At 39.4% G+C, this 22,944-nt stretch overlaps 1 protein-coding gene across 1 annotated transcript in view; it reads right to left on the bottom strand.

The window, feature by feature from the left end:
* The window catches only part of LIMCH1 (LIM and calponin homology domains 1), a 110,540-nt gene that overhangs the window by 68,192 nt on the left and 19,404 nt on the right, over positions 1–22,944 (bottom strand). The window contains exons 3-4 of the mRNA XM_031055289.1: positions 5,691–5,797; positions 2,681–2,711 (exon numbers count right to left, since the gene is read on the bottom strand). The gene's annotated coding sequence lies outside the window, so the exon portion shown is untranslated. The remainder of the gene's footprint in view (positions 1–2,680; positions 2,712–5,690; positions 5,798–22,944) is intronic.

Genomic DNA, 22,944 nt, shown 5'->3' with positions numbered 1-22,944 from the left:
TCTAGAAGGCACAAACAACAATAATAATTTGTTTGTAAATTCAATACAAAAACTCCCTAAAGATTACTAATATTAGTAGTCATTAATGCAAACTATTCAGACCAAGGCAATAAACAAAGTACCTAGAATGTCTGCCTGCCTAAAAGCATTTCAAATATGTGTCTATTCCAAGGACAAAAAAGGGAGTCCCATTTTTAATCACCTTAATGTAAGTAACCAGATAACACAGGAACATTTATTTTCAGGCTTCTGCTAGTTTAAGAATTTCTTACCCCAAGATTAATCAAAAGTCATGAGCATCTTGTCATTTCTATCAGACTACATCATAAAAGTCAGTGATTTCATTCAAGTTGTGACTTGATACCTCTCCATAACTCAAAAATCCCTTCAAAACTGGTGAGGGAAAAGGACCAATAATTACTCTTGCAAGTAGCAAAGATATTTGACCTGACACTGCTGGTGTTGTACTTGTTTTAGAAAATGAGAAATCAAGATGCTTAGGATGGTCAAATCCAATACATCCAAAAATGCTGACATTTATACCATGCAAGGAAAGGCCTCTTCTGCACCACATATGTATCCACTTAGAGCAATGTCTTTAATGATACCTGTGCAGCAGCTATTTGGACTGGAAACTGCTCATCAAAGGCAATTCAATTCAGTGTTTTGCACTGGTTAAAAATGACAAACCATCACCCTAGAGCTTAGGGTTTTTCTCATTTAATGTTCATTATTTTGGCATATTCCATGACATTGCAAAGTATTTAACTGCAGAATGAACAGGAAATATTTTGATGTGGAAAAGAGATGCAACCAATAATAAATAATAGTTGTCATTAACAGTATCAAAAAAAGATTCATAAACTGAAATACAGTATTTCATGTTTTGATGGGACAGGGCCATATACTTCATGCTATATAGTGAACTAAAGGAAACAAGACTAGCAGAAATCCCAAAGCGGGGTCTATTCCACTGGGAGCAGACATCTCTTGGACTCTTCTTCCCTAAAACATGCATCCACATTACTCCTCAGCAACATACTAGTCTTTTCTTATCAATTTGCACTAGCATCCTCATTTTTCATTTAAGTCTAATGTCCAAAATTATGTAGCACTGCAGCTGAGGCCCTGTCAGAAAAGGATACATCATACAGACCTTCTGTTTAACAACTGTGCTACATAATGTAAAATATGTATTTTATATATAAATAAAGCTTATATTTTTCTTTAGTTTAAAAATACATATCATGTAATACTGAGTATACACATCATGAAATACTGAGTAAAATTTTTAATGGAGTTCAAAAACTTTTGCCTTTTTAAAAAAATTATATCAAAATCTATATTACTGTGCTGAATGAAAGGAGGTGGTGTTGCTAGTCCTGAAGTTTTTTTGTCTTGAAACAACCTTTATCTGAACTGTTTTCCTTCAACCAACACCACTTGACAAATTTAATGCAAAAAAGTCTTACAGTGTATGTTCTCAAGTTAAATGAAAATATTTGCAAATAACAGTATTTCGAGTAACCAGGAAACTGCCATTGAGTTTATTGATGAAGGTTATGGTATTTTTGGGTTTTTTATTTATTTCTGCTAGCATTTAATCACTTTCTCTCTTCTTCCTCTCTTTATTTGGAAAAAAAAAGGCAGAAAATTTCACATTTGCAAGCAATTCCGGCTGGCTGCCAGCTGAGGCTGCAGGATCATGCACCTGGAAAGCATATATTGCCTCCAAGCACATTATGGAGGATACTTTTGAAACTTCACCTTTAAAGCAACACATCTGTACAAAGATGTTTAGCCAGTGCCCACAAAGAGTGTTAAAATACCATAGCTGAATTCTTCCCCTATAAGTCTGTGTGCTGGTTGCAGAAGATATTGCTCTACTGATGATGGGAAAGACAGGATGAAACAATTTGGAGGATGGGTGGTTTTGGTGTTGTTCGGGTTTTGGTTTCTTTTACCTCCAGTCATGGAAGTTATGATTACTGGTTTTCAAAGGTATTAAAAAAGATCTTGGCATTTCCTATCAGGATATAGGGATGTGAGCCAAACAAAAATTATACCAGTTTACAGCTAACTAAGGACAGACAGCTTGCTAGGCTTTAAACTGAGACCAGCAAAATTTAGACATTTTCTTTTCTAGTTAACAAGCACAGGATCCAGCACCATTTCCCTTAGTTTAAATTAAGAGGAAATTGAAGTTAAATGGAAATAGCCTTTCTGGGGAAACACTAATTTATTTGGAAGAAGAACGAGAAAGCTATCAAACCTCATAGTAAGGCCTTGCATCCCAATTTAATGGCCATTTTGCTTCATTTTAAATGCTTTGTGCAACTGTACTCTATGCCTATATATTTGGGAAGGGCTACAAAAGTGTGGCTTCATGGTCGAATCAGACCATTCCCAGCATACACCACACTGGACAGCACAGAAATCACTTGGTTTATCACTCATCTAAGAGCATCTAAGAAGACACAAATGTCTCCATTTAATTTCTTTTGTAAGGCTGCTTTGCCATAGCAGCTCTACCTAAATTTCCAGCAGAACCCAGTTAGATTTGTATTCAGAAGGACTTTTCAGCAATACTCATGTACTCAGTCTTTACTAACAGAATTTTGATCAGGCCAATAACTCGATTAACCAGACAAAAAAGAAAAACTCCAAATGATGTACTTACATTTTTCAGCTTCCTACTATAGTCAATGTTCCTGGTTGTACACACAAACACATACAAAGAAAAGAAAAAAAAAAAAAAGAAAAAAAAAGGAAAAAATCAGAAAGTAGACATACTTTCCAAGAGGCTGTATGCAGCAGATCACATTTTCCCTAATAAAAGCCTGCTGAATGTTTTTGCTGTCTGGAAATACATGAAAGCTAAGAAGATGTAGTTCACACATTCATTTATTCATAACATGGGAGTATTTTGTCACCATTATTTCAATCATGAAATTAGAATTCTGGAAGTACAAGAAGAAAATGTGTTTATAATGCTCCCACAGTAAAGTAGGACAATGCCAAAATATTTCCTTTAAACAGAGTTGCTGATTTCTTTAAAAAGGAAGACAAAAGTCCTCACTGCTAAAATACATTCTGCAGTTATCCAACAGTCAGATTCTGCTCTGCAGCCCCTACAGATTCTGGAAGCAACTGAACAAGCATAACAGGCATCAGCAAACATTAAGGAAATATTGCAGGTGCTTCTGTGAAAACAAACATTACAAAGAACAAAGTGAGTGGATGAAGCAACAAAGACCCTGCCATTTAGAACAGAATGTGCCATGGAGAACATTTATTTTTAAATGTATACTTAAGCATTCAGACTGAACATTGGCATCATCCTTCTCAATTTATTTTTTTCTCTTATGTTCATGGAAGAGTGGCAGTTTTATGTTAAGAACAACAAGATACAAAGTTTGTGCAAACATAAACAACATTTCAAAATTCAGCAAAGAAAGCATAAAAAAAGGAAATACATATCACATTTAGGTGCTAAAACCTACATAAGACTATTTGAGATTTAGTAAAGATTGTGTCCTGATTATTTACAATGGAATTGTCTACTATAACAGTAAGACCACTCCATCATTAAAGTTTATCTGGCAAAACCAAAAATAAATACATACTCAAATCTGTTAGAACAACAAAAGCCTAAATATAGGCAATGGTAAACAAAGTATTTTTGATAATATCTTTTTAAGCCAAAATTTTGTCCACTAATACCCACACAGTATGAAAAATAGAATAGTCCTGTTTTTTTCTTAGTAAAATAACAGTGGAAAAGAGACTTGCTTAACTAGTCACAAAAAAAATCCTTACAGCATTAGCTCATAACTTTTATAAGCAGAGTGATCCAAAAAATAGATCTAATACATGCCTCAATTAACATCTGTATGGAAAAAAAAAGGCAAAATGTCATTATCTTAAGCATGTGCAATAATGTCATACTCATCCTTCACCACGAATAATGTTTTCACCATCTTTAAAAAAATCATGCAAAAATCTTCAAAGAGGAAAAAAATCACCTTCATGGTTTGGGAACCAGCTAGCAGAACACAGCCTTCAACATATTTCTCTAAAACAGTCATGGACTTGGCTTGTACACCTCAACTCAGTTACTCAGTGTGAACTCGGACAGTGCTAGGAAAACATTTGGCTCTTTTCCACAGCTGCTTTCTCTGAAGCCCTCGTATGCAGTGGAGGCCCAGGCCAGCTCTGCAGGGTTTATGATGTCCGGTTTAACTTGGTGACAGCTTTGCTTCAAGCTCCACCCTAGTCAAAGCCTCTCAACTTGCCTCCATCAAGGTACTCCATCTATCCTCAACCACAAAAGATGAAGGTTTTTATCAGAAAGACTCTTCCTCTCTGGTTTCATATGGAGATTAGGGTTTTAAATGAAGATTATGGATTGTTTTGCAACTCTCTCCAGTCAATCATCGTAATGATTTTACAGGACATCATGAAGAACCAATTTTATCAAAGCAGTATCAGATTTAGAAGAAATACATGACATAGCCTCCACACACTTCCACGTAGAGGGCAAGAAGAACCTCATCTTAGAGTCAGAAACTTGGGAAGGAGTAAAAAATCGTATACTTTAAAACAGGGACACCAGCCAATTCGATTTTCAGAGCCTTTGAATTTTCCTAGACAGTCCCTGAATACCATGAAAACTTGCCCAGCTTCCATTGCCAGAAAGGAAAAAAAAAAGCTACTGAAATTTAGTAAATTGTTCCCATATACTTCTCTAAAATAGACAGGTCTGATCAGGGTTTCATTAGTGATCTTTTTGGCCAAATGAAATTAGACCATTCAATCAACTCAGCAGCATTTGCTTGTCTATAGAGCAATAACTTCTGTTATAACTGTAACATGACATGATAGACCCAAAACTTCCAGGAAAACTTCCAAATACCAATTTAGAAGTTAAGAAACATCAATTATAATTTTTTTAAATTTTATGAAAGTGTGGGGTGGTTTTGCTTTTAAAAAGTGGGAGGCCTGTGCAATTTGTTTGATAGTGGGTGTGTGGTTTTGGTGAAAAATTATCTAAATTGTGGCATTTCCAATTCACACAGACTTCCTCAGTCCAATTACTGCGTGTCTCAAGCTATAGCTCTTGCAGGAAAGTGAAGAGACCATGCTTATGCCTGCATCTCATAGAATCTGAGAGGCCTCTACTGTCCTATATTTCACCATCTGAACAATTTAATCTGACCTAGCAGAACTGTGACTTCTTTTCCACCAGACTATAATATTTTATGAGTTGGACAGACAAGAAAAGAATGTCATCAATTTAGATTAGGAAAACCCCCAAGTCCCTCAGAATCTCATTGCCTAACTAAGTATTTTCACAAAATCACAGAATAAACTGAATTGGGAGGGACCCACAAGGATCATCAAGTCGAACTCCTAGGCCTGCACATCCCCAAGAGTCACACCATGGGCCTGAGAGCATTCTCCAAGTGTTGTCCTATTTAGCAGAGCTGTGGTTGATATCTCTGGGACAAAACCTGCTGAATAGAACAATCTATTCATCCCAGCACTGAAAGTTTCCCAAACTTCTGCTTCCTATCTGCCTTATACTAACTACAGTTCTATAGCCTTTTTGCTCATTCTTAAATATTTACTATTGCATCACATGCACCTGAGGCTCTAACATGCTAGTCACAAACTGCTGTTGTACTTACTTGATGGTTACTCTGTTTGATGTGTCCTGTAGATCACCAGGATCAAAAAGCTGAGATTCTTTAAGTCCCAGTTCTTTGCAGCCTCTTAAGAATAATATTATATTATCCTGAAAAGAGACAAAAAGCATAAAATCTCAACACTTTAAGCTCTCCTTTACTAAAAAAAAAATCTTACCAGACCAACTTCTCCCTAATTCAGTAACTGCTCATGAACACTCATACTATTAGCTAAATGAAGAACCAAAGACATTTCCAGTCACATAATTACATAATTTAAGAGGTCAGTGTAGATTTTGTTCGAAAACCACCTACGTATGAAACTTTTCTTTCTTTCTTTTTTCCAAGATATACAACTACAACAAGCTTGTTGACTTCTTTTCAAACACAGATGTTGGCAACTTTTTTAACTGAAAAAGGCCCACTGATTTCTCCACCTACTGCTGGAGGCTGCCACACAACCGTAGCATGTTACAGAGTAGAAAAGGCAGGATTTTTGAAGGGAGCAGGAAGAGTAGATGTGAAAAAGCCCACCACCATTTAAGCAAGAAATTTGTTCAGAAAACACTTTGCATGTTAGCTACGAGCGAGCCAGTTAACACAACTGTTCTCTTGCCTCTCCAAAGGTAACTAGTCAGAAGTCACTGAGAAAATAGATAGGTGCTTTCTCCTGAAACAAAAACCTTGAAGCTACACTTCACATGGCCACTGTTTCTAAGAAGAAACAACACCCAATTTTGTAACACTTCTTATGGAGGATTTACCCTTTGCAAAGTGCAAAAATTGAAAGTCAATAACTAAGAAAGGCTAAGTAAAAACTGATATAAGTCTCTTTCAAACCAAGTCCAAGTGATGACACTTCAGTTTGCACCAAGGAGATTGAATCTGCATGTGTGCATACGCAGTTAATACAGGTTTTATACATGTGCATGTACACCACTCCCCTGTTACAGAGCCAGTGAATATGTTTTACAAGGATAAATCTTGCAGCTAGTAGAGAATAATTTTTTAGATATATACATTTCTAGGCCAGCAACTGCAATGGTAGATGTGTGAACAAGTAAAGATGAAATGTGCAGCTTGATATTCTTTGAGGAATCTCATCTCAAACCTAAAGCTAAGCTGCCACATGAAGAGTTACAGAGGAGCAGAACCACAGCATATGGTGGAGACCTCTTTTCATAAAAACTGGGAAGCAGAGGAGTCTGGTGGTGTTCAGCTCTTACCCACTCTTCATGACAGAGCAGGATTGGTGAGCAGGGCTCTCCCACATCTGCTCCCAGCCTTTCTTGGGGCTCAGGGAGAGCAGCCCTGTTTGTTCTGCAAGCAGCATGCAAATCACCGTGGCTCTCGGCATGCCAACTCTCGCACACAAAGCTCGCCAGCCACACCACAGAAAACAGAGACTTGGAAATTCAGAGGAGTTCAAATCTCCCTTTCTTCCCTGGCTGAAACTTAACAGCTCTGGAGGAGAGCCAGGGGGGGAAGGAACAGCAGTTGAGAGAGCAGAGAGCCCATAACCCAGAGAGACAGCATCATTCATGACATGAAAAGATGCCTGTAAAATTTTCCATCTGGCTTACTGTTTGCATTATAATTTTTCCAACTGCATCATGAATAACCCTTATGTTTAGTCTTTGATGGAGGACAGTCCTGGTCACTCTCAAATGGTTGGTGGAGCAACGCGTAAATCTAATATATCAAATAAAAATGCAAAAGCATTCAAAAGAAGTTCCTAATAGCATTTCCAAATTTAACAAAAAATATACTGGACATAGAGATCATAGTAACCTAACAGACTTAGAAAACAATCAAAGGAGGAAGAATGCTGAAGATAACTAATTGCACCCATCTTGATGCCAGAAGTTGACATCTGAGTTATGATAAGCAGTAACAAAAATACCAGTTATTTGGCAGCCACATAGTTTGGAAACTTGGTTCTTCTGCTGATGAACAAATGACTGCTTCTCAAAAAAACAATGTCATCTACTCCTGTTGGCTACATGCTTTTATTTTGATGGCCATCATATGAATAATGTTTGCCAAGTCACTAACGCTATCACCCAAACAACTCCTCAGAAAGTTGGTATCTTGTATGGGCACAAATAACCACACATGCCAACAAGATGCAATCAGTGTGCCCTGAAAGAAGCTTCTGCTTTTGCTAAAAATCTCACAATTTTATTTCCCAATGGTTCTAAAAATGGCATTTGTTTAAAAGGATTGAAGAAAAATCCAACAAAGAAAATGCTTTCAAGTGATATATTTACTCAAGGACACCTGCCTAGCCTGCCTAACCCCAAGCCAAAAAATGTATCCCATACTACTGCAAAACTTTTCCGGGTTTGCTCTAGTACAGATGAAATTCACATTTGTTAGTTCCATTGAGTCACTGGAGAAAAGCACTCCTAAGCCACTAAAGGGAGAAAGGAGTCTTAAAGTTAAGACCCAGCTCCCAGCAAAGCTTTCTCTCAGGATTACTACACCTTGCATTGACCAGGTCCTGATTTCTTCAGTTTTCAGAAAATGTTGCTTTTATCTTTCAAGAGGATTTATTGTTCAGTATCTGTTAGCTGAAATTATGCACTTTTTGTCCAAAAATACCACTCTTTGTCATTGCTTAAGAAACTAAAGCAAGCAGAAAAGGTTTACAAGTAGCAAGATATAAAAACCATTCTTCCTTTAAATGGATGACTGAAAAGAAACATTTCATGTGCCTGCCCAGCTCCTTACAACTTGGCAGAGTTAAATAGGTCATGCAAATGGGTCACACTGCAGTGGCAAGGATCTCAGGGTGGCCAGCTGCTGTGCCCCAGCTAACAGAGTGCTATCTTTTACAGTGGTCTCAGAAGACACACGACCAGAATTTGGTCCCTCTGGCAGCCCCTACAAGGCACTATCACACAATTTCCTCAGTATCTTAAATGGAGATGATAGTGCTTTTCTCTTGCCATTACTTTCGGCAGCTGCAGTGTTGGGAGTAGACAGAGAATTGGTCACTTGGTCAGCACATCATTTCCTACAGCCCCAGAGGACCTGCAACTGTCTCTTGCTGGCTCCTCTCAGTTTTATCCCACACCACTGTATAATGAAAAGTCTTCTTCTGGCTTTTGTCCTTCATACACACAGAGGAAGAAAAAGCTGATAGGTTACAGCCTAAACTTATTTTGCAAATTTTCTCTATCATTTTAATATATAAAATTTTATATCTATAAATATCTATACTTATATAGATCTATAAGTTATAAATCTGTAATCTATAGATATCACAGATAGCTATACATTTTATCTATGCTTAATCTATAAAATGACAGAAAGTCTAAATAGGCTGTATAGAGAAGATAAATGCTTCAGTGTGGTGACAGACACAGGATACACTGATAGGTTAAATCCCAAGTCTTTTCTGCTTGCCTCAGCAGAGTCCTGAGAGTTACTGCTACATCAGCACTACAAGCAATGTCATTTACTTGTAAGTACTGAAAACCAAAAATTATTTATGTAAATGTTTCACTATACTGAATTTCAGAAACAAAAAAACTAACCAACACAAAACTGCAAATTCTCAGGCAAGCCAGACATGAACCAGCAAGAATGGTCATGGACAGATAAGGGTGCAGAGCACTGACTCCCTGAGAACTTCGTCAGAAGGATGCATGGGAAGGAAGGGAAAAATGCTCCCGCTCTCACAACTGCATTTCAACAACATCACCTTTTCATCCTTTCTGGTGTGTAATCTGACAGACTCATCACTACAAAATCACCTTGCCAGGACAATCACCTGAAGGTAATGCAGAGAGAGTAGGTGGCAGAGTGGTTACGCCTTTATGAAGGTGGAGGGAATAAGGCAGCGGGAAAAGACAACAGACTACTCACTTCTATTTTTTTTTGTTTTAATCTGAGTGCTATAAATATGAAAAAAATGTTCACTGTATAGCATTAAGTAATTTTCCTCATGCACAAAGTGGAGCACAAAATCCTGAACCCTGTAAAAAAACCCCAGAAATTGGCAGCTGAGTAGGACAGACACCCTGGAAAGCCACTGCAAATTCACACAGTAGCACTGCCAACACACAAGATAGTTCAAGCTAGCGAGAATCAAATATTCACAGCAGGCAAATTCTCTCCATAGGATCTGCTGATCAGATGCAATGGCAAACAGCTTGAATTTGGCCCGCTTCCATTCTTTCATCCGCCACAATACATACAAAACATTCTCACTGTATTCGCACTGCAAATCCCTTCTACAGCTTAGCACTGCGGAGCCATCGTTTGTCACATGTGCTACTGCATGGCCCGGGTGAGATAGTCAGATAAACTTGGGGGAAATAAAAGCAAGCCAAGCTGTATATCTGTCCAGAATACTGAATAAAATGCCAAATACATGCCACTTCTGCAAGCTGGAGATATTATTAGCTGCCAGTAGCACTGCTCTGTTTTGCAGGACAGCTGCAGACAAACAGGTGGCATTTTTCATTTCTGGAATGCTGATATTTTCCCTGCTCCAGAATAAATGAGAAGATCTCTAAAAAAAAAAAAAAAAAAAAATTTCCAAACTGCTTTTCTGAGAAGTTTCCAATAGACTCTCAAAAGCTTTTTGTTTGGGCTCAACATTTCTTCTTAATTCCCTTATTTTTCCATTTTAAGTAAGTAGTGGTGATAATTTATCTATATAAAAGCAGTGGGTCTTGCCTGATTCACAGGATACATATATATGTATATATGAGAAAAAATCAATCTATATATATGTATGCATATATATAGATATATATATATACACATATATGTTTATATGTGTTACTATTTCTCCAAGATGCTTTTCTGTGTATGTTTAACTATATACATATGTTTAACAATATATATGTGTGTGTGCGTGTGTGCGTGTGTGTGTATGTGTGTTGTACTGTTCATCCAATATGCTTTGCTGTATGTATATAACAAAACTACATAAAAGATTGTTTTCTGTGGTAAACACCAAATCAGTAGATTTGGAAGGAAATGGATGATAGTTAGGACACATTCACTCAGAAGCTAAGGATGGTTAATCTCCAGAAGAGGAAGGCTGACAGTGCATCAGAATTGAAGGCACCTCCCAGAACAGAAAGGGGAAACAGGGATGCTTACATTCCCCAAGGATTCTGGCACACAATAGCCTCACCCACGAAAATTAAAGGCTAGTGGGCAAAATAAAAGAACAACCAGAAAAAGATGATCCCTGGAAACAGGGAGGGGAAGCAGGACTTACCAGCCCATCAGCCGGACCAACCCTCGCCTCCCCAGGACAGCCGCAGCCCCCGGACTGCACCCGCACCCACCCAGCGGCGCTGCCCAGCACCCGGCGTGGGGGGACAGGCAGCGTCGGGCATGGATCGTGTGAGCAAAGGCAAGGGGCAGGAGCAGAGAATAAACACCGCGATTATCAGACTGAATCAGGAGGAGCAAGGATCACTGGGCGGGCACGGCACTGCCTGGCTCCACAGGTAGAGCCTTCCAGCGCGCCCCTGAGAAGCTGGTGAAGGCTGTCTGTGCCAAAGAAGCCTAGCCTTCTTCTGCTTCTTTCTGGGCAGTCAAGAAGGAAAATATGTGTCTACTTCGATAACAGTCCGGCTTTCGTGTCAGAAAGGCAAAAAAGCACCTTTAAAATGGTGTGAAGAAATGGGCCAGTTGGTACTGTAGTTAAACTGCACAAAACACACCAGAATCCCCAAACATAATTGAATTACCTTCAGGTAGTACCTAAGTCTGCCTCAAGATAAAAATAACAGAATCATAAAATTATCAAAGTTGGAAGAGACCTTCAAGATCATCCAGTCCAACCATCCACCCAGCAGTACTCCTGTGATTCCTGAACCACTAAACCACATCACCCAGTGCCAGATCCAGATGCCTCTTGAACATCTTCAAGGATTTGATTCCACCACATCCATGGGCAACCTATTCCAATGCCTGATCATCCTACAGTGATTTTTTTTTTCTAATACCCAATCTGAATGTCCCCTGTCTCACCTTAAAGTCATGTCCTTTAGTCCTCTCCCTGTAGTCACTGTAGCAGAAGAGACCAGCCCCCATCTCATGACAACCTCTTTTTGTAAACTTGTAGAGAGCAATGAGGTACACCCTGAGCCTCCTCTTCTCCAGGCTAAACAACCCCAACTCCCTTTGGATGTCTCAGTACCTGACTCCAAAGATAACTTAGCTGGAAGTGCCAAGGTGCTTAGATCCTGCTGCTCCCAGCCAGGCTTGCTAGGGTAAAAACCTGCAAGTGCCTAGAGCAAGAAGATAGTGCACAACTTTGATGCTGCTATTGATTGTATAAAAACTTGTAATTTTTCAATAATGTGAATGGAAGCTGAGCAAAGGAGAGAACATGAGCAAGAGCAAACTTCAACTCAACAGGCAAAAGCAAACCACGAGAGGGTGGGAGGGATGCACAGAGCACGAGCACAAGGCTGATCCTATGACTTCACTAGTGAAGTAGGTCCTGATATCACCCCTTGCTACATCAGGTCATTTTCCCTGAAGGCATGAGTTAAACATTTAAACAAATGGGGGCTCAGTCAACTTCCATGTCTTTGGGGGAGAGAGCAGATGATGATCAGATGATGTGAACTCCCTCAGATTTGCTAAGCCCAAGATACACCCTAAAGATGGCTTTGTTTACAGCACTGAATACAGAACATAGGCAGGCAGGGAAAAACCCAAAACATTTCCAGGCTATTCACTGGCTCTGATGCTGATGAAATCACAGCCAGATGTCAAACAGATGTTAGATTTTACAAGGTCATGAAGAGGGGATGCCTATCTGATGCCATATTCTATGGCAACAGCTCCACTATGGCCAAGGAAGAGGATAACCTTTCCTTTCCACCACTTCTCTGCCACTCACTCTCTCAGCTTTTTAATACCAGATGATAGCATCTGGCTTGTGAGGGACTTGGTCTCTTTTTTTTTTTTTTTTGGTGAAAGAAGTTCACAAAGAGCAAGGTTAAAAACAAGTTCTCATACAGTGGATTGTAGTGCACTCCTAGAAGCCACTGGGAATTCACCTTGAAAATCCAGAGCCAGATGGGTAAAAACACAAAACCAACAAAAACATAAAGCATGGTTCCTTTTGTGGTGATGGAAAGGACTGTTACTTATCTCACTCTGTCTTCTTGGTACAGCTATGAAGTGGATCAATAGAAAAGTTATGTCAGAGTGAGTTGGGGAAAGAGCTACAAAAGAGGCAAGAATGAAAGAAACATCACAACATCATGCTCTGAGAACAACCTGAGCACCCCTCTGTGGCAGCTACCTCTTCTCCATCCTCCTGGCAATAGTTATGCTGTCTGTCTGAAGAAGAGGAAGAAAGGTCCTACAGACAAATTTGACCTTTATTTGCACTCACATTATGAGTGCAGAATATGTCTAACCTAAACACAGATCTCTAGAGTTTCAACCCTGAAACCACAGCTAGTGCCACAACGGTTCTGTCAGAACATCCTCTGGGGAAACTGGACACTTTCCTTTCTCAGCACATCCCTGCAGCTGTTGTCCCCACAAATGAGGTCTACAGCAAAATATAAAAATGGGCAAGAAATTCACAACTAAGTTTAGGAGACAAGCTGTTGGTTTGTTTGAACAGACCCAAAGTGTCAAGGAAAGTACAGAGTCTGAGTATGGATTTATAAATACTTAAAAGACAGCCATCCCAAACAAACTGCCTAAAGAAAACAAAAATACATAAATTTTAAATCTAAGTTCTAAGTCATAAGAACCACTACACCAAATAGTGTGAAAACAAAATTTAAGTAAAGGAGATCACCAAAGAAATTAACCTGAGCATTAAATGTGGGAGAGTATTTTTTTTTTTTTGCTAGACATAGTGTTAAAGCTTATCACTCTGCATACAAAAAAGCCCCCAAACAAAAACAACAAAATAAAACACAAAAACCATAGATAAATAAAGTTGAATTACCTCATGAGCAATATACCCAAAAGGTAAAGCCCTAGGGTAGTCCAAAGGAGTGCCACAAATAGCTTCATGTCCAACACATATATATAGTCATCAATTAAACCAAGCAGTGTTGAATAAACCTGTGCCTTTCCAAACTGCTGTCAGGGCAATTGTGTGTTAAGCCATCGCAGAACACATACTTTTAAAACACTATTTATGTGTTTCTACTAAGAGGGGTACTTTGGTGGTAAAGATGATTACCTATGCAAAGCAAATATGTTATAAGATTTATTCCATGTTTTCCTTAATTATACTAGCAAGTCTGCAAAAGATAATACCTTTTTTTTCACATAACCTTCCTTCTTTTCTCTGCCTGCAGAGTCCACGCTTCATGGGATCCCTTTGATCACATCTGATATCCCAGGGCACTGATACCCAACACCTGCTTTCTATATTTTGACTTGACTGTAGAGAAAATAACCTTGTTTTCCAGGAAGAGCAGTGTGGACTATTCAAGGGACACAGCTCCAGGAAATCATCAGATTAAAAAAACCCTTTGGGATGGACTGGGTCTTGCAGAGAAGAAAATGAGGAAAAATTCTCTGCATCATGAGCCTGTCCACCTGAAAAGGTGTGTCTGATTGTATTATTAATTATCTGACCAGCATCATCTATTATAAACCAGTACAGGTACCACAAAGCATGGTCAGTGCATCTGCATGCAGCTTCAGAGATTACTACCTGAAAAAATACTTCTCAAGCTGTGATCCCTACTGACTGCTTTTATTTTTTCACTGTCACTACACTACAGGACAAAAAAATAAAGGAAACAGAAATGAGCAATAGTGAGAATTATACATAATGCTTTTCTGATACACAGGAACCTGATTAATTAAAGACACAAAACTGTGTGGGAGATATAGCCTCAATTCTTACCTCCCCCATGTAATTTATCATCTGTCTTCCCAATCAGGTACAGATGTAGATTTCATCACAATTGTATAATCCCCAAAATACAAGGTTTTAATGAAAATAGGTGCATGATTAACATAATCTGAAGTTTTGTGACATCCAGTTATATTGGGCCAGCTGAGCATTCAGGGCCAAGGAACAGCTAAAATTTTCTGAAGTTTATTTTTAAGGTCTGAAACTGTAAAGGTACAAAAGAAATCAGTACCTAAAATTAAAATCAATATGACATCAAACCTCTAAAATGAATGTATGACCACCACCTGGCAGCTTCATAGCACTTTTTCTAATTGCAGTAACTACTCACTTCTAGCACGACTTTACTTTCTTGCCCCTTGTCTTTTACATGATAAGTTCCTTTTGCTTAGTATATTAAGCAAAGCTATCTTCCATTTAAAGGCAGAAAATTGTAACACTTGTCAATATTTGGACTTCTCTCAGTAGACAGCAATCCACCTCAGGGATCAGGACACTTTGCATCCTGAGCTGTTGGAGGGCCTCTCCATCCCTCTGTCCAAGTACAACTGCTGTAGGTGGGCCTCAAAAGATGCAAGAAAGCTGCTTGTGGGGGCCAGGGGCCTGGCAGTAGCTGTTAAAATCAGACCAAATCTCTATTCCCCAAGGCAAACAGCAAAACAGTGAAACCGCCAAGGAGGACTCATTCCTGGTCAGTTCATGACCTCTGCAAAAAAAGCAATAAATTCCACTTCGCCTTTCAAACTAAACATCTACTCTTTATTGCCAAGGAATATGTTTTACTAATCTGTGGTGTTCAAGGTTTGATAAACATCAGAAATATTTTTGCTGCTGTTACACGATACCTGACATACATTCTTCCCCCACTCACAGCTTTGCATTTTCATGCCAACATTACATAAAACATACTGGACTTCTTAAATGTACAGGTTGGGGTCTCCTTAAAACACTTCTAAAAGAAGCTGTTCAAGTCCAAAAACCACAATTTTTTTTAAATTGGCTATTTCTACTGAGTGAAGCTCCAGCACATTCCCCATGAAAAACCTACCTTGTTGGTTTTACTTCCACTAAAAAAATAAATAGAAAGCTTTCATATTTAGGTGTCTAGAATTACTTTGGTGAGGAAAAGGAAGGGGAAATGCATAATTTTCAATTTTCTGCAAGTGAATTTTACAGACAATCAAAGTATCTGTGCAAAATATGCTCAATAGATCAGCACCCATTTGTGACTTTGACCATATACAGTATAACAGCTTAAATTATTGACTACTCCAATACTATATCCATGTATCTGATGTTTCTTTCCCAGATATGAAAACATACATTTGGTGTCTAGATGGCATGGCCATAATTATCAGTGATCGTGAATATCTCCAGTGTTGGTGGGGTTTTTTTAATGGTAAATATTCACGGCAAGACGAGCTACCCAATAGTCTGGCAGTGATTTCTTTCCCACTCCTTTCCAACCATCAGCAAGCAGTCTCTAGATTCAAGAAATAGCATGACTATTCCTAAAGCCATTGTAACTGCAAACCTAGATTAACTACACAGAACAGCCTACTTAAATTACTTAAATTGCTACTGTTCACTAAGTCTATAGTGGTCATGCAAGCATGCCTTTGAAGAGGCATTTGGAAATCGGGATTCATGGATTACATCTGGAGGCCAGTGTAATTTGCAGTTGGAAAGACTAAGCTTTCAGGACAAATAAAATGTAGCACAATAATATAATATATTTAAGAAGCATAATTTCCTTAAATTAATGGAATAAAATCAACTATTAAAGCAAGAGAGAATGAACAGAAGTCTTCTTTAATAGGGTGCATTCCTATTGCAAAGCATTTTCCCAGCTCTTTCACAATGTCTTTGTTTTGGTTCCTCTGGACAGCACAACAGAGGATGGGAAAGGATGTGTCCTCTTACAGGACTGAGATCCCTGCTGTTCAGTTTTCTTCTCCATATTAGAGATGTACTACTGCAACACTCTCTCCCCTCAGAATACACAAAGCAACAAGGGTAGGAAGATGTGTTCATCACATGGGTCACACCAGGTCTTTAGAAGCAGGATTTAAATAGTGAAGATGGCAGAAATAACTTGTATAGTATGTTGATGAAGGCAACAGAAAAGGAGAACAAATTGGCTATCACTGATAATTTATTCTTAAAACTTCAGTTAATAACCTACCCTCTGTCCTTGACAGACCTGAGATAAACTTTTGTTTGTTAGAAGAAAAGAGCTAATCATGCTTATAATTCAGCTTACCTGGGTATAACCAGTGGCTCCTGCTCACAACAGTCACAAATAAGGCCAGTAGAGATGTTCAGGTATGAATCAAAGAACAAGCTTCCAACTCCTCACTTGCTAATTCTGAAAACTGTTTCAACTTAAAGCCACATAAAAAATGCAATAAAACTTAGCTGATGAGACTGTATAAATTAAAATTGTAAACGTAATGTAAATATGATTTTTTTCCTTTCCCCAGCAAAGGGCCAGGACTCAGAGTTGAGCAGAGAGAGGTATATCTAGACAGCAGAACCAGTAGAGTCTATTAAGATTATTAGGCCAGGCATCAAAGACTGTGAAAGCAGCTGTACTAGCTCCAGCACCAATAAGAAGCTGCCAGCAAATTAGCTGATTTAAAGCACTGCAGAGTCCCAGTCCCCAGCCAGCTCACATCTCCAAACCACTCCCATAGGTGCAGATTTCTGGAGAATGCAAATGTTACACATGGCTACCCAAATCAGCTCAAGGCCAGCAGGACTTACTGGCTTTGGCAAGCACTTCTACACTGCCTTTCCTAGTGACTGGGGAATACATTCATCAGACACAGGGTGCCTTGCTTCAGTGCACGGACCCAGCTGATGCTCAGCGCTGTGCTGAAGCCAATCAACCCTTAAATCTGGAGACCCTACTGGGAGCTACCTGGGGTTTACAAGGTCAACAGAGGTAACCCCATCCAATACAGGGGCTACAGATCTATGCAACCAGCTTAGGTGATGCAGGAACACTGCCCAAACTGCAGCACAGGAGCCTACCCACTGAGGAGGCACCAGACCCTGGTCACACATATCCTGCATGCTCTTTGTGTACATGCCAGCCAGCCGAGAGCTGCTGAGGGGCTTCAGCATGCCTGTGGCTGCAGAGACTGTGGAGAGTCAGCTAGCACCTGAGCAGCACCCACTTCCTGGGGCTTTTTGGCTACTTGGAAATCCTTAAATGTGCTGTGCTGCACTGCTAAGGCCATTTGGGCCATTTGCCCTCAAATGGGAAAGGCACTGGCATCAAGCTGCTCTCCTGCAAGAGCAGATGTGGCTGTCCTGAGCAAGGGTGAGAGCTGCCGAAGCCAAGTAGACTGTTCAGTGAGTCGCCCACAGCCACACCACAGAGGTTATCCAGGGCTCTGCATTCTCTGGCATATCCTAAACTCCACCTTACATTATCCTGAATAGAGTAGTTGACTGTTTTTCCTCTTATTTACTTCCCATCCTCAGTCTGGCATTTTTTTTTCTCCAGAAAAGTTATAGGAGACAAGAATATTTCTATGCTGCTTTAAAAAGAGAATAAATTATATTGGAAGCTGTGATGGGGAACACTGACCACAATCTTTGAAGTTCTTGGTGTGTAATTTACTTACATAATCGTTTTTATTAAGGTTTAAGTGCTAGATTTCTAGTATTGCTCATCAAATTTCAGCCAAATGAAAAAGAACAAGCAAGGTGAACTACTCTTGGAAAGATAAACTATCTGCAAGAATTTTTGATGCAAGTGTGAGAACACTAAGAACTCTCAGTTCTTCAAAAATATGTAAAGGTCTGGAATTCAAGGAGTTTCAGTTCTCTAGGATCATAATTTAGAAAGTAAATTGTAATCAGGATTGGGTGGCTCAAGAGATTGGGTAATAGTATTTAAAAAAGCAAGCGATTAATCTCTGATCAACCAGAGGGTAAGGACTAAAGAGCATTTAAGGTCTCAAACACCTCTGGGAACTAGCCAACTTAGTTTAATACTGTGGGTGCTGACTCGAGGCAGATTTTGGTTTTTCTCACACACAGTGCTTATGAATAGGCTCCTCTAAATTTCATTAGAACTGTTCCATCATTCTCCCCAAAATTCTGCAGTAGGTATGCCTTTGAAATGCCAGTGGCAGATAGATACTGAGTTTGCTGATAACACTGTGCTGACAAGTACCTTGTTCCTCTGTTCCTTTTTACTGCTTCTATGTGTTTTTTCTTAATTACAAACTCCTGAATCGACTTGAGGTGCGATATAGACAACAGGGAAGAGGCAATTCATATCAGCAAGGTGATACTTTGCAGGAAAATGGATTTTGGTCACTGCTGACTGTGTCATTAAAAGACCTGAGATGCAGAAAAATGGAGGCCAGGTAGGTCTTTAGAGCTCCTAAACTCCTTTCAAACTGATTGGATTGAATTTTGCTCTTTCGTTTGTTTCAGATAGAATGAAAGAACAAGGCAAACTGTCACATTTTTGCTGAAGATACATCATCACCCATTTTAAAATAATTCTGCTAATGCCTTGCTTACTCAAATTTTTGTTGGACTGCACCAGTTGTCCAAGAGTATGTAATTATCTTGCTTCTTCCTTGTCTAAAATTCTAGACCACTGACATATCAGATTCCATCCAGTCACTATTTAGCAGTGTAAAAATAAAACACAGGCATGTACACTAAGGGAGAAGACCAATCAAGCCTGATTTCTCAAAACATACAGAGCAAAACAAAACTCAGCCTCCTGTGACAAACTTTATGTCATGCTACTTTTTTACATTAGTCTGTCACTAAGCACTGTATTTAGTTACAAATTTTTTGTGTTCTTTTGGCCCACAACATTTACTTATGTACTTACTTCTCTTTAAATCTTTAGAGGCTTTTGTAAGAGCTCTGACAGCACTCCCTGGGAACCATTCTGTTTTATTTACCAGTTTGCAACTAGTTTTGCCAATAATTGATGCAATTCCTGCATTTGTTCATAATTTGTTTTCTGAAATATCAGAAAATACATTGTTTCCAATACACAGTATCAAGCCTGTAGTAGTAGTTATTAATTTTTTAAATCTGCATGTTTTTTCTTTGAAAAGAAACAAACAGTACAGCCAAACAGTGTATCTGTATCTGGTGCATGTGGCAGTCAGAAAATTTCAAGTTTTCCTTTTCATGCAGTTGCTATAGTTTAAGAAGCAACTACTATGTGACCCCCTCAGGGGTAACAGGAGAAACTCAATTAAAGAAAACATCCAGGAACTGTAAAAAAAATAAGGGTTTTTTTCTGCTTCTGCAGATGCCAAGTGAAAGTTGCATGAAATATTTTTCTAGATCAAAAGTTGAGATATTTTATTAGCTGGTGCTGCTGACCTATGCAGACAGTCTTCTGGCACAATTTTCACAACTTGTTTACAGTATCACCTCAGTTATCTGGAACTTCGTGTTATCTCCACAAGGGTCAAATTCCTGACATGTATTAATTACACTGAAAATTGCCCTGGATTACTTGAAACCTCAAATAACTGAACCTATCCACTATCCTCCCTTTTAAATAACAGAGGACATACTGTATAGTGGTGCTAATACTTTGTGGCTGATCCCTGTAACTCCAGAAATTAATACATAAACGTCACACTTCTTATCTAGCAGGTCTGCCAGCTTTGGTCTGAAACCAGGCTTGAGAGGCAGACAGCATTTATAGCATGGTCTTATTCACTGCTGTGGGCTGCAGGACAGAAGGAGATAGGAAGGACAGGAAGGTTAAAACAAAAAACCACTGACCAGCATTCCTGATCCATGCACTGCTGGCCAAGGAAACAGACCTGCTTCACAGTTCAGCTCTCTTTAGTTGCCAAAATGACCTTGGAGCCCTCCTGTAGTCAGCCAAAGACTGGGTGCTGCCTGCAGGGTAAGCCTATGTCTCACTGACACTTGAGCTTTTCATTGTGCTGCATCTTCTTGTGCCCATTACCAGCAAGTCAGCCCTGCAGCTTCCCCCATGAAGGCACACACCAAGCAGCTTCACAGGAACCTCTATAACTTCATTATATCAGGGCTTGAATGGAAAGATAACAATTCAATGACCTACTGACAACTTAGGTAATTTAGCCAACAGCAGGCATTAGCTCTAAGATCCCTAATGCCGTTGCTAGGCAGGAGTGGTAAAGTTGGGATTGGTTTTGGAAAAAACAGCAAGCCTCTTTCCAACCAAAGGAGAAATGGTATTCAAAGGACAACAGCAGTGAGGCAGCTTTCATTAAGAAAAGGTATGAGAAATATCCAGGAACTTTTGGTAACACCCATAGGATTTGTTGGCTGTGCAGCCAAGCTACAAAGCACCCATCCAACCCAACAGTTATAAATGGCAAGCAGCAAGAGCATCAGCAGCCTGGGCTATCACTTTAAAGCCTGAAATTTTTGCCCCACAACAGGTGCAAGGGAAAGTGTCACAATCTGGCACTCAGTCCAACATGCCTCCCAACACACCAATGCCACTTTGCAACACATTAAGTCAAGTAACATCTCTTTAGCAGTAAAAGGAGACCAAATAATACCAACATTATGACTAAAAAAGAAGAGAAAGGAGAAGGGGGGAAGCATCATGTTTACCATTGGCCTTATGGGGTAACACAAGCTTGGTTTTAAATTGTGCATGAGAACTACTACAGTTCAAAGGAGAAAAGCCGAGGTAATGAAATAGTGTAACAGAATGAACTGAAAAAAGCTGAGCTGAACTCAGTACACACTTGGATGCATGCACACATTTAGCAAGTTCAATACTCTCCCCTTATTGAAAAGCCTGAAAACTCCCTTTCACACACCATGCAGTAATAAATCAGCATGCACTATTACTCCAAAGAAAAAGACATTTGCCATTTAAGTAATAATGCTTCCCACATGAAAATGAGGAGGCAGAAACAAACAAATACCCAGCAATACTGAGGACTTTAACAGAAGGACACCACTCCAAAGAGCTGAGGATTGCCTTTGTATTGCTATTATAATTTTCTAGACCATTAGTTCTATTGCTTGTCCATAAATGAATGTGCAATTCTCCTACTAAGCTGTGGGGCAGATTTGCACATGATATCACAAGGCTTTTCAGCTTTCAAAAGGTTAATAGTTAATGGTTTTGATGTCCCTCAGTCAGATAGTTCAGCCTATCTCTGTATTTTCCATAAGCAATTAACTAAGCTGTTTCCTCTGCAGCATTAATTTTAACAGGTTTACAATAGTATCATTAGACCTCTGGACATTTAAGAGGAAATGCATTACAATTGGAAAGTACCATGCCAAGCAGGAAGCAAGTGGCTTTAATCCAGGAGCAGTGAGGAATGCAGAGACAAGGAGAATTCGGTGTCAGGTATTTCAGGCCTCTATTAATTCTTGACCACATCATCAGACTATATAATTTTATTGGGCTCTTAAACTAAAGAAATCACTTTGCACAGATCTTCAAGGCACCAGTTTTCCATTAGTTTGCCTTTTTGCTTGTTTGCTTTAAGTCAGGGAAACAACTGCAATGTGATCTTTGGAGCAAGACACGTTCCATCATCTGCAATCAGCACGTAGGCTCCTGCTAGCAACATGCACATCATCTAAAATAAATCCACTTAAGAGTAGCCGGAAAGGTTTTCAGCATAGAAACAGTATGAACAGTTGCTAGCAGACATTAACTGCAAGGGACTTCACCAAGTTGGTTTGCAGCCAGGGAGGGGATTAGAGACAGCATTCTTCTGCCACCATCTTCAGCCCAAGGGGTCACAACAGAATGTGGCTTGCTCTCTTTTCACAAGAGAAGGTCAAAGAAGGTTGAGCTTCCCTGGACCATTTTGAGGTGGCCAATCTGTTGGTCTGACTATACTGTGAAAATTCTTCGTGCTTGCCACCCCAGGACTTCTCAGGTTAAGAGCTTTTGGGAAGGTACCCTCCCTTTTCACACTTCCAGTGCTGCTGTTATCTGGTTGTCAACATTGATCTTGCTGTTCCCTGCAGCAGAGGCTACATGTCACTGAAAAAGACAGTTGGGGATCAGAGAGAGTATTTATAGTGCAGACCTGCAGACTCCAACCTGTGAGAGGCTTTCCAGAATTAGGGAGTGAGAATATTACTAAGTATAATTTTAAACACAGACAACCTTTAAACGAAAGATTTAAGGTTGAGACTTTCCCGGATTCCTGTGTCCTTTGCTTTTGGCCAATACCTTAAGGAGTGCATCTAAGTTTAAATTCTGTGGCTGCAGTTTCAAAACTATTTTAAACTGATGGAATGACATCTCTTTTCCCACCTTGATGAGCCTCTTCCTTCTCTCCTGCCTGCATTTCTTTTCATGCTGGAAGAAAAAGGGTATTTTTTAGCCAGGTCAGTTGCCCACTC

The sequence above is a fragment of the Geospiza fortis genome, unplaced genomic scaffold, assembly GCF_000277835.1.
Source record: "Geospiza fortis unplaced genomic scaffold, GeoFor_1.0 scaffold40, whole genome shotgun sequence".
Classification (NCBI taxonomy): domain Eukaryota; kingdom Metazoa; phylum Chordata; class Aves; order Passeriformes; family Thraupidae; genus Geospiza; species Geospiza fortis.
The sequence above is the reverse complement of the archived record's forward strand: the minus strand, read 5'-3'. Positions and strand labels throughout refer to the sequence as shown.